Below are 9,722 nucleotides of genomic sequence, written 5' to 3' on the forward strand. Positions count from 1 at the left end.
TTCTTACTAGTCACCTAAAATAACAACTGGTTTTCTGGGACTAGCAGGTCTCGCTTGTGGATGAGTTCCATAATGCCACAGCTAGCACTGAAAATTCAGCTGATATTTTCCTGGCCAAGGAAAATGTTACTGGTATCTGGAAAAGTTATTTTGCAGCAGCTCTCAATCCACTGGTTGTGACTGGGGAGGGGTCGGGTTAAGGACAGAAGTGCACATAGGAGAAGGTGCTACTGAGGTATCCCAGACTCAGACCATTCACAGCTCTAAACAGAGATGGGGAACCAGATGCTCTTGGGACAACAACTCCCACCAGCCCTGTCTATTAGCCATGCTAGCTTGGGCTGATAGAAGTCCAGCAACATCTGGAGAGCCACATGTTCCCTACATCAAACCCAGCATGTTGAACTTTGCCTAGACACAATGTGGTAGTAAGTGCAAGTTTTTGTGTATGGAAAGGATTAAGTTCTATGTACCCTGTGGCCTATGCCAGCTAAAAGCAAATCTGTCATCTTTTGAACCACTTTCTGAACAGTTTCCAGGGACAGCCTTACATTTAGCACATTGCCGTTGTCACTTAGGGAAGTTGCCAGAATGTGCACAACAGTGGCCAAGCCTTTAGTCTCCAGAAAGGAGCACAGCTAGTGAATCAGCCAACGTGGAAATAAACCAAAAGCCAAACCCCACACTCCTGGCAATGGCTGTCGGCTCTCTGTGTTAAGGTAACACTAAATCCAGGATCGTTCCCAAGCTGCGAATCTTGATGGGAGAAGGAACAGGTAATTCCCCTGACATCTGGATCAGCAGATCTTCCCATCATCAGCAACTTCATTTTGCCTGCATTGAATTTCAGTTTATTCACTCTCGCCCAGTCTATTACTGATTCGGGCAGTCATTCATCAAGCGCATGCACACCTGATGCAGAGGGAAAAGAGAAACATAATGGGACATCAGAAGCATACTGATGACACCGTGCCTGAGTCCCGTGAATCGCTTATCCTAGCAGTTTTGTGTAGATGCTAAAAGGAGACAAGTTGGGAGCTTGAGGGAAAATTCTCATAGGGAAGAGCACTTTCTGGAACATGGCTGTGAGGGAGGGTAGAACTCTTTAAAAGTCACTCCTGCTGCTCCCAACATGTGCAAGTATTTCAGGAGGACATTATGGTCCCAGAGATCCTGCAGAATCAAGAAGGTCCTGCTGGCACCCTTTACGGCAGGGGTGGGGAACGTGGCCCTCCACACATTGTTTGGACTCTCAAAATCAAGTCTGGAGATTAAAAGGTGACAAAAGGCTATGGGAAATAACCTGATGAACTGAGTATGAAATGATGGTGGCCAGAAACGGGTGGAGGGTCCATGTTTTAGCACTGTGAAGCCCTGAACATGCCAAAAATGTTCAGATCCAATTAGGTAAAGGTACCCCTGACTGTTAGGTCCAGTTGCAGCGCAACTCTGGGGTTGCGGCGCTCATCTCGCTTTATTGGCCGAGGGAGCTGGTGTTTGTCCACAGACAGCTTCCAGGTCATGTGGCCAGCATGACTAAGCCGCTTCTGGCAAACCAGAGCAGCGCACTGAAATGCCATTTACCTTCCCGCCGGAGCGGTACCTATTTACCTACTTGCACTTGTGCTTTTGAACTGCTAGGTGGGCAGGAGCTGGGACTGAACAACGGGAGCTCACCCTGTTGCGGGGACCTTCCGATCTGTAAGCCCTAGGCTTTGTGGTTTAGACCACAGCGCCACCTGTGTCCAATTATGGAGGTCTAATTTAGAGGTTCTAAATGGAAGGTCCATGTTGGTAAATAATGTTAATTTAAATAATGTTAATTTCAGAAACAGGTTATGGTTTGTAAGGGCTCCTGTGGATTCCCAGACCATAGTACCATCCAAATCCCTTTTACACCTGAAAAATGGTGTCTAGAAATGGAAACTACCATAGTAGCCATTATAAAATAGAAGAAAGAAGACACTGTGATGCTGTGAAGAGCTTTTAAACACACACACACACGGATACAAAAATGTGCTGACGTTGAGGATAGGGCATATCCATGCAGGAACACTTTTCAACAATCTGTCTTTGCAGCCTTTTAGCTGTTGTGACTTATGAGATAAAATGGGCCTTGTACCAGCTTCTAATGAAGTAGGCATTACTCTTCAACTGCCGGAATAAATCAACCACTAAGGCATTACAGCACTTGTCATTGTCGTCTTTGTCTTATTCAACTAGAGAAGGCTTCTGTTTGACACACACCATCAGCTAGAAAAGCTAATGCATGATAAGCAATGCCTGACAGTGCAATCCTAGGCTTGCCTGACTCTGAGGTCTCTCATATGGAGTTCAATGGGACGTTTTCCCAAGCTAAGTGTGCATAGGATAGCAGTCTCCGGTGCATTAACGATTCCAGCAAGCTAGTGGTCTAGTCACTGCACTGCCGGCCTAACTGCCTTGGTAGGAGGAGTGACAAAACGAGAGGGAGCAGGGGAGCAAAATGAACTTCAGTGACAAAATTTGCAGCTCTGGGAATGTTAATGTCTGATTGGACTACAATATTCAAGCATTTCCTTTTGTTATTTTTCCATCCTTGAGCTTTGGAGCAGACTTGCTGTAGAGCAGCAGGAGCAGGGGTGGTGCAAGGCTTTTTGCTGCTTTAGGAAAAAAAGTGCCCCCCCCCCAATTCCATGTATAGAAACTGACTGGACTGGCAATTTTAATCTTGCTTCAGCACTAGCAACGGGACAGCATTCTCCTCTCCACCTGAGGGCAGCAGACTCATTAAAAAGGTGTATGGCAGGCTGTGTGGAGCCCAGCTCTGATTTCCCAACAGAGGAATGACGAAGGAACTCGGGAGAAATGGCTGTGGTGCAGGGGGGCTTCTGTCTCACCACCAGGGACAACTGTCCCACTCTGCCCAACGGTAGGGTCGGCCCTGAGCAGAAGCAGCGAGAATGAGTGGGAATGCAGTATTTTTGGAGCTCTTTGAGGCAGCTATTCAAGGGGAAACACAGCCTTTTCTCCAGATGGCACCCCCATTGCTACCGCGACTGCAGCCTCAGAAGGAGAGGCCGTGGCTCAGTGTCAGAGACCATGCTCTGCATGTATAAAGCCCCATATTCAGTTCCTGGCACATCCAGTTAAAGGTTTTCAAATAGCAAGGCTGAAAAGAGCTCTGTGGGTGACCCTGGAGAGCTACTGCCAGTCAGCATAGACAGATCTGGGTTATGTGAATAATTGCTCTGACTCTGTATAAGGCAGCACCTTCCGCTTAATTAATTACTATCCCATCTTTCGGATCCAAAGATCCCCCAAGGCAGCTCTCTCACACACAAAACCCCAGTATAGCTGTAGTTAACGAGGAGTCTACAGGTGTCACAAGCGCCGACTGGATATTCCCTGTGACACATACATTGACTGGCAAAGCAAGTTCCTCTAACCTGTCCCTACCCTTTTTGGGTCCTTCTGTTTAAATATAGAAAATCCACCTTGTTACTGTCCTCCCTCTCTTCTTCACCATCCAACTGTTTTGCAAACCCCTTTTCTTTGTTGGATCTTGCTCGTTTGTTGTCTTCTTCTTCTTCAGTTATTTAAACAAGGGTGATGATAGCCTGGCTAACCGTGGGCCCCTCCACTGCGTGGAGATAGCAGGTCTTATCATTTCTTGGGACTGAGGCTTGTGGGATTATCATATAGATTAAAAATACAGTTGGGGGATGCTTCATCTGAGCAGGCTGCTAAACAAAAATAGGCCGTTGGGGAATGAAATCTGCTTCATTAAAAGTTTGGAAATGCAAAAATGTACTTGCCACTCCCCCGCCCTCGCACTTGACAGAGGCTCTGTGCCTTTTTTTTTTTAACAGCTGAATGACAGGCAGATTATTCAACAGTTGAAGATGCAGTGTAGCTTTCCATATCTCTCATGCAGCCGTTAATGCAGTATCAGTACTTCTGACCTTTTGTTTAACCACAACAAAAACACACATAGCTGAATGTGTCTATGAAAGGGCAAGTAGCTAAGATTAAACACCTGATATTTTGCTGCCTAAGGAGCAGCAGAAATCTCACCCACCCCCCACCGCCCTCGAGTCAAGGTATATAATGTATTATCCAGTGCTTGTTTTGGCAACTCAGAAAATCTCCCAAGCACCTCTCTCCTTCCCTGGCAATAAAAATACAACAACCATTTAAATAACTAACAATCTGCTGCCCTTTCATGACACCTCGAATGAGGAGCCTGATGGCATTTCATGCTTGCAGGGACGCCATCTCGCCCTCAGGATCGTGGGTGCGCACCGCTGCAAAGCAGACATGCGACGTCACATGCACATCACACACACTATGACATCACAGAGACATCGAGAGCCAGTGTGGTGTAGTGGTTAAGAGCAGTAGTCACGTAATCTGGGTAACCGGGTTCGCGTCTCCGCTCCTCCACATGCAGCTGCTGGGTGACCTTGGGCCAGTCACACTTCTTTGAAGTCTCTCAGCCCCACTCACCTCACAGAGTGTTTGTTGTGGGGGAGGAAGGGAAAGGAGATTGTTAGCCGCTTTGAGACTCCTGAAGGGGAGTGAAAGGCGGGATATCAAATCCAAACTCTTCTCTTCTTCTTCTTCATCACATGACATCATGCACACTATGTGTAGGCATGTGCATCATGTGACGTAGCATGTCCACATTGCAACGGCCAGTGGTGGCAGCTGGTGGGCTGCAGAGGATGGAGCTGAACTGCTTTTCTCTCGGAGGCAGCCCCGCTGCTGCCTGCTGGCTTTTTTCATTGACTTTGTGGGTGCCTGGCCCTCACAATTATATTATTGTGGGTGCCTGAACACCCATAGCCCCTGAAGTTGGCTCCTATGATTGGGAAGTGAACTGAGAAGACAGGGATGAGAAGGTGAGACAGGAATGTGAGACAGGAATGCTCAGGCTCCATGTAAAACAAAACATAGGAATGCAGGAAGCTGTTTTCCACTGAGTAAGACCATTGGTCCTTCTAGGCCAGTATGGCTTACACTGATTGGCATCAAATGTCTTGGGTTCTAGGCAGGGGGCTAGCCTGACCTGGAAGGATTGGCACAGATTGGTGCCTCCTGCAGGCAGAGCAGATGTGGTGCTATTGAGTTATGGCCCTTTCCCAACAGACCACTTCACTGATTTACTTCTACAATTTGTACTCAGCACCTTCATTGCGACAGCTAACACACTCCATTCATCTGCTCTTGGTGAATGAGATAAAGAGAAAATAGATTAGCAGCCTCTCTAGCATGTGTAGGCTCTTGAAAAAAGAGAAGATAAATATTTTCCCTCCAAGGTGCTTGAAACAGACAAGCTAGGTTTTGTTTTTTAGGTTTCTTTAAACTATAAACCCCCATGATGAATGAAAACCTTGGTTTCAGGAACATTTGACAGCATCTTTCAAAAGCTGTCTCTCTCTCTCCCCCACAGTCACACACCCTTGTTTTCTATGAGAAGCAACGCTTGGAAAATGTCAAGCGGCTTTGCTCTGGTTTCCATTATTCATAATAAAAGAGGGAATAGCTCAATTGAACCGAAAGGCAAAGTGTCAGAAGAAAAATTATCTCAACAGAGGGCACAATGAATTTGGGAAACTTCTGGCCACAAAAGACAAGAGACTTAGAACAGGAGGATTTAGAAGAGAGTAGGGATAAGACTTTCATTGGGACAGAAAGCTTTATCAGGGCTTACAACAATAAACATTCAGTGTTAATTACACAACTGGGGCATCTATATTCCAAAAAGGAAAGCACTTTTTCCCATTGAAAGGGTCTAAAACATATTCTGCAGGTATGGCTTTCCTTACTGTTCCAAACAGGAAAGGCTGTGTCTGTGGAAATTATAGCTTCTTCAGAAGTCCTACCCATTTTGGAATGTGGTTACATCATCATCATCATCATCATTATCATCATCATTATTATTCCCCATCCATCTGGCTGGGTTGCCCCCTACCCCAGAACCATTTGGGGACCCTGAGACCTAGGGAGCTGAATACACTGCAGGGGGCTGGACTAGATGACCCCTGCTGCTTAGTGTTAAACAAATCCACTTATTGTAAAGCTGGCTTGCATCTTATGTGGGGGTTCAGTTCCAACTGTAATGCGTGAATGCGAAAAGCACATATAGCCAAAACCACACTACCCTTACTTTCTGTAAGGAGGCAGGTGACAGGGAGAGAGGCAGTATCTCTACCAGTCTCAGTGGTAGAGCAGGCCTTGTCTGGGAAGCAAGGCCGAGAGCTTAAAAGCTTTTTTCATGCCATGGCAGCTTGGGGTTACCCAGCATGAAAAGAGCTTTTAAACTTTGCACACCAGCTCTGGGACTGGTAGGGATGCTCTCACGAGATCTCATGGGACAATCTGACTTCTTGTGAGATCTTGCAAGAGGATCTCCATCGTGCCCACATATTGCTGAAATGGCACAAGTTAAATGTGTGTAAGATTTGAGTGTACTGTATATCCAATTCATTTAATGTTTTTAAAAATAGGCTGCATAGAAATATATAAATCAAGTGATTCCATGGAAGCTCACTGTGTTTTGGTCAAAAGTACCATTTTCTCTTCATGGTCAATTTCAGTCAATACCAGATTTTTTTTTTCATTTTCCAGAAGAACTGGCTGTGTGCAGTGTTCGTTCGTTTGTTAAATTTATATACTGCCCTTCATCCAAGGATCACAGGGTGGATTACAGTACGAAAACACAGAAATACAAAACATAATAACAAACAAAACAATACCCCATCCACCCAGTTTAAAAGGTCATAGATTGTTTAATAGCCAAAGACCTGAGTGAGGAGGAATGTTTTTGCTTGGTGCCTAAAGATATGTAATGAAGGCGCCAGGTGAGCCTCCCTGGGGAGAGCATTTCATAAACAGAGAGCCACTGCAGAAAATGCTTGTTCTTGTGTTGCCACCCTCTGGACCCCTCATGGAGGGAGCACACAAAGAAGGGCCTCAGATGGTGATTGCAGGGTCCAGGTCAGTTCCTATGGGGAGAGGTGGTCTTTGTTGTACTGTGGTGAGCTGTTGGTTGATTGACTAGTGCCTGTGATATGAAGCCACCTGCCCCCTCAACTGAAAAAGCTGACTGTGTCTGGGTGTGCAGGTGTGTGTGTTTAAGTGCTGGAATGGAAAGGCATGCAAGTACTCCTTTTAAGCAAAAGAGGCAGAAAGCCAGGGTAGGGTAGGTCTGTGTGGTAGAACAGCATTCAAAATGGAGACAAGTACAGTGGTACCTCGAGTTACAAATGCCTCAGGTTACAAACGCTTCAGGTTACAAACTCCGCTAACCTGGAAGAGTTACCTCAAGTTGAGAACTTTGCCCCAGGATGAGAATGGAAATCATGTGCTGGTGGTGCAGCGGCAGCAAGAGGCCCCATTAGCAAAAGCACGCCTCTAGTTAAGTACAGTTTCAGGTTAAAAACAGACCTCCAGAACAAATTAAGTTCGTAACTAGTGGTACTGTTATTATTTGCATTGTGGAAGCTGGAGACCAGGGCTCAAAGTACAAGAGAGAGAGAGAGTGCTGATCCCTGCTTTCAGATGTGATCTGTGTACAGATTAGACAGGGCTATTGCATGAAGCCACTGCAGTAAGGGTCGGGGCAGTGAGACTGACACTGTGGTACAAGCAACAGATGAAATTACACTTTCCTAAATACATGCTGCATTTGGCCAAGCAGACCTTTTTCTCAAGGTCTCTCAAGGTCTCCTTTCAGTTTGGTAAGGTGGTGCTATAAGGGGGAAGTTGTGGGGCCTGGGGCATCCTCTCCTTTGAGCCAAAGTAGACTCCAGAGCTTACTGGAGATGGTTGGTGGAGATGTTTCAGACCAGTACACTGATAGAGATGACTGTAGGAACTTGTCCATTGTGAGGCTGGAATTAATCTCATTACAGACAGCTCTGCAAGATGCACTACTTTCGTCTGAGTTGATGTTAGCATTCCTAGCCCAATCTGTGGCCACTATGCAGAGGGAATCAAGATTTTACCGCAAAACCATCTGGATCTCAACTGCATCAGATGACAATGCTTCACCTTGTTAATGGAAAAAGGTGTGAAAGGAACAGTTCAACAGTAAGTTAAGAATTAGCTTAACAGGCTTTGTTAAGGACTGGAAGGCACAGATGAAACCTCACTGAGCTCAAAAGAACTGCAACCATTGTCTCTCTGGTTTTTCTCATGTTGCAGCTGAGCAGCAGCCCTGACCTAGCAAGTGTCATCAAAGTGCAGGCAGGTTTTTTGTGATCAGGGTTGAAGCTGCACTGTTCTCAAAAAACAAAAGAGGTTCTTGTTTGAAAGGAAGCGGCTCCTGCAGCTGTAGATCAGGCAGATACAGAAGACGGAAACTATTGAGGTTTACTTTGACACGAAAAGAGAAAAAGAAGTGAGGCTGCAGGTGAAGTGGAAGGCGAGCACAGCTTCTTCTTGCCCTATAACAGAGCCAGATTAAAGATAATAGGAGCCCCAAGGCTATTTGGGTTTGCACACAGTGGGGAGCTGACTCAGATTAAAAGACCCCTAGTTTGGCTTGTGTGGCTTCCTCTATGTATTTTTAACATCTGCTTAAATTGCCACCTGGTAGACTTCCACACTCCACAGTATGTTACAGTTAACCCAAGACCTGTAAAGCATGCTGGTATGTTTTGCCTAGTTATTTCTTTCAACTGTCAGCTGTCAGAGCTGTTGCTTAGCACTTAGCACTGCTGCACGGAACATTCTGGCACACCAGTAGAGCATTGTGGGTAAAAAGTCCCCTCTTGTCATGTCTGCCAGATGGGCTATGCCAGAAGGATTTGGGGGACCCTTGGCATTTTAGTGGCAGCTGGGCAGCGGTTGCCCACCGTTTTAATTTACTCAGTCATACATTTTTTAGATCTATAAGCTGGGGCATTGCATTTTGGATACATTAAAAGGACAGGGGGCCACTACAAATGGGTGCTAAGCTTCAATCTCATTCAAAAGTGGCACCGCCCATCTCTAAAAGAGCCGTTCAGGTCAGTGAGAGGCAGTACAGCTGGGGCTGGCTGCTGAGGGGCTCTTCTGAGCCCCTGGAGCCATTAGCTAGTGCCTGACTTGGTACTGGGCCTGTAGGCTGGTCATGCAATGAGGTGTTACCATCAGCTTGATGACACCATGCTTTCCTTTCTCTCTTTCCCCATAGGCAGAAGTGAAATTCCAAGGGAATTGGGGTATTTTTTTGGGTGGTGGTGGGAGCATCCAGCTTTCACCCCTCTTCTTCATCAGAGAGCAAGGCTGCTTGCTTTTCTCTCAAAATCTCCCCCTACTCACACAAAAGCCTGGCACAAAATAAATGCACAAACTCCAGCAGAAAATATTAGGAGGGTTTATTAAGAATACATCTAAAGAGAATAAAGGGAAAAGGCAAAGAAGGTGCTTAAAGAAAATAGCTTAAACTTTAATGCAAGAAACAAGCTTATTTTCTGGAGTCATATACTCACACAATACAAGGGTCACCTCAATAGTAAACCCATGCAGCAACATTTATGGTGAGGAATGGGGGACCACACCATAGTTATGTTCTTCTATGTTGATGGGGTTCAGGGCTTCGTGACTTTGAGTGATAGAGGCTGCATGGAGGGACAACCTGTGAGATGGAGTTGCAGTTATGCAAGCAAAGTAGGGTTATTACCTTTTTGTAGGGCTAGAAGATGACATGATCAAGGTGTCAATGGCAAAGAGATGCAGCTACCAAAATATCA

Source organism: Podarcis cretensis (assembly GCF_951804945.1).
Source record: "Podarcis cretensis genome assembly, chromosome: 1".
In the NCBI taxonomy this organism is placed as follows: Eukaryota; Metazoa; Chordata; class Lepidosauria; order Squamata; family Lacertidae; genus Podarcis; species Podarcis cretensis.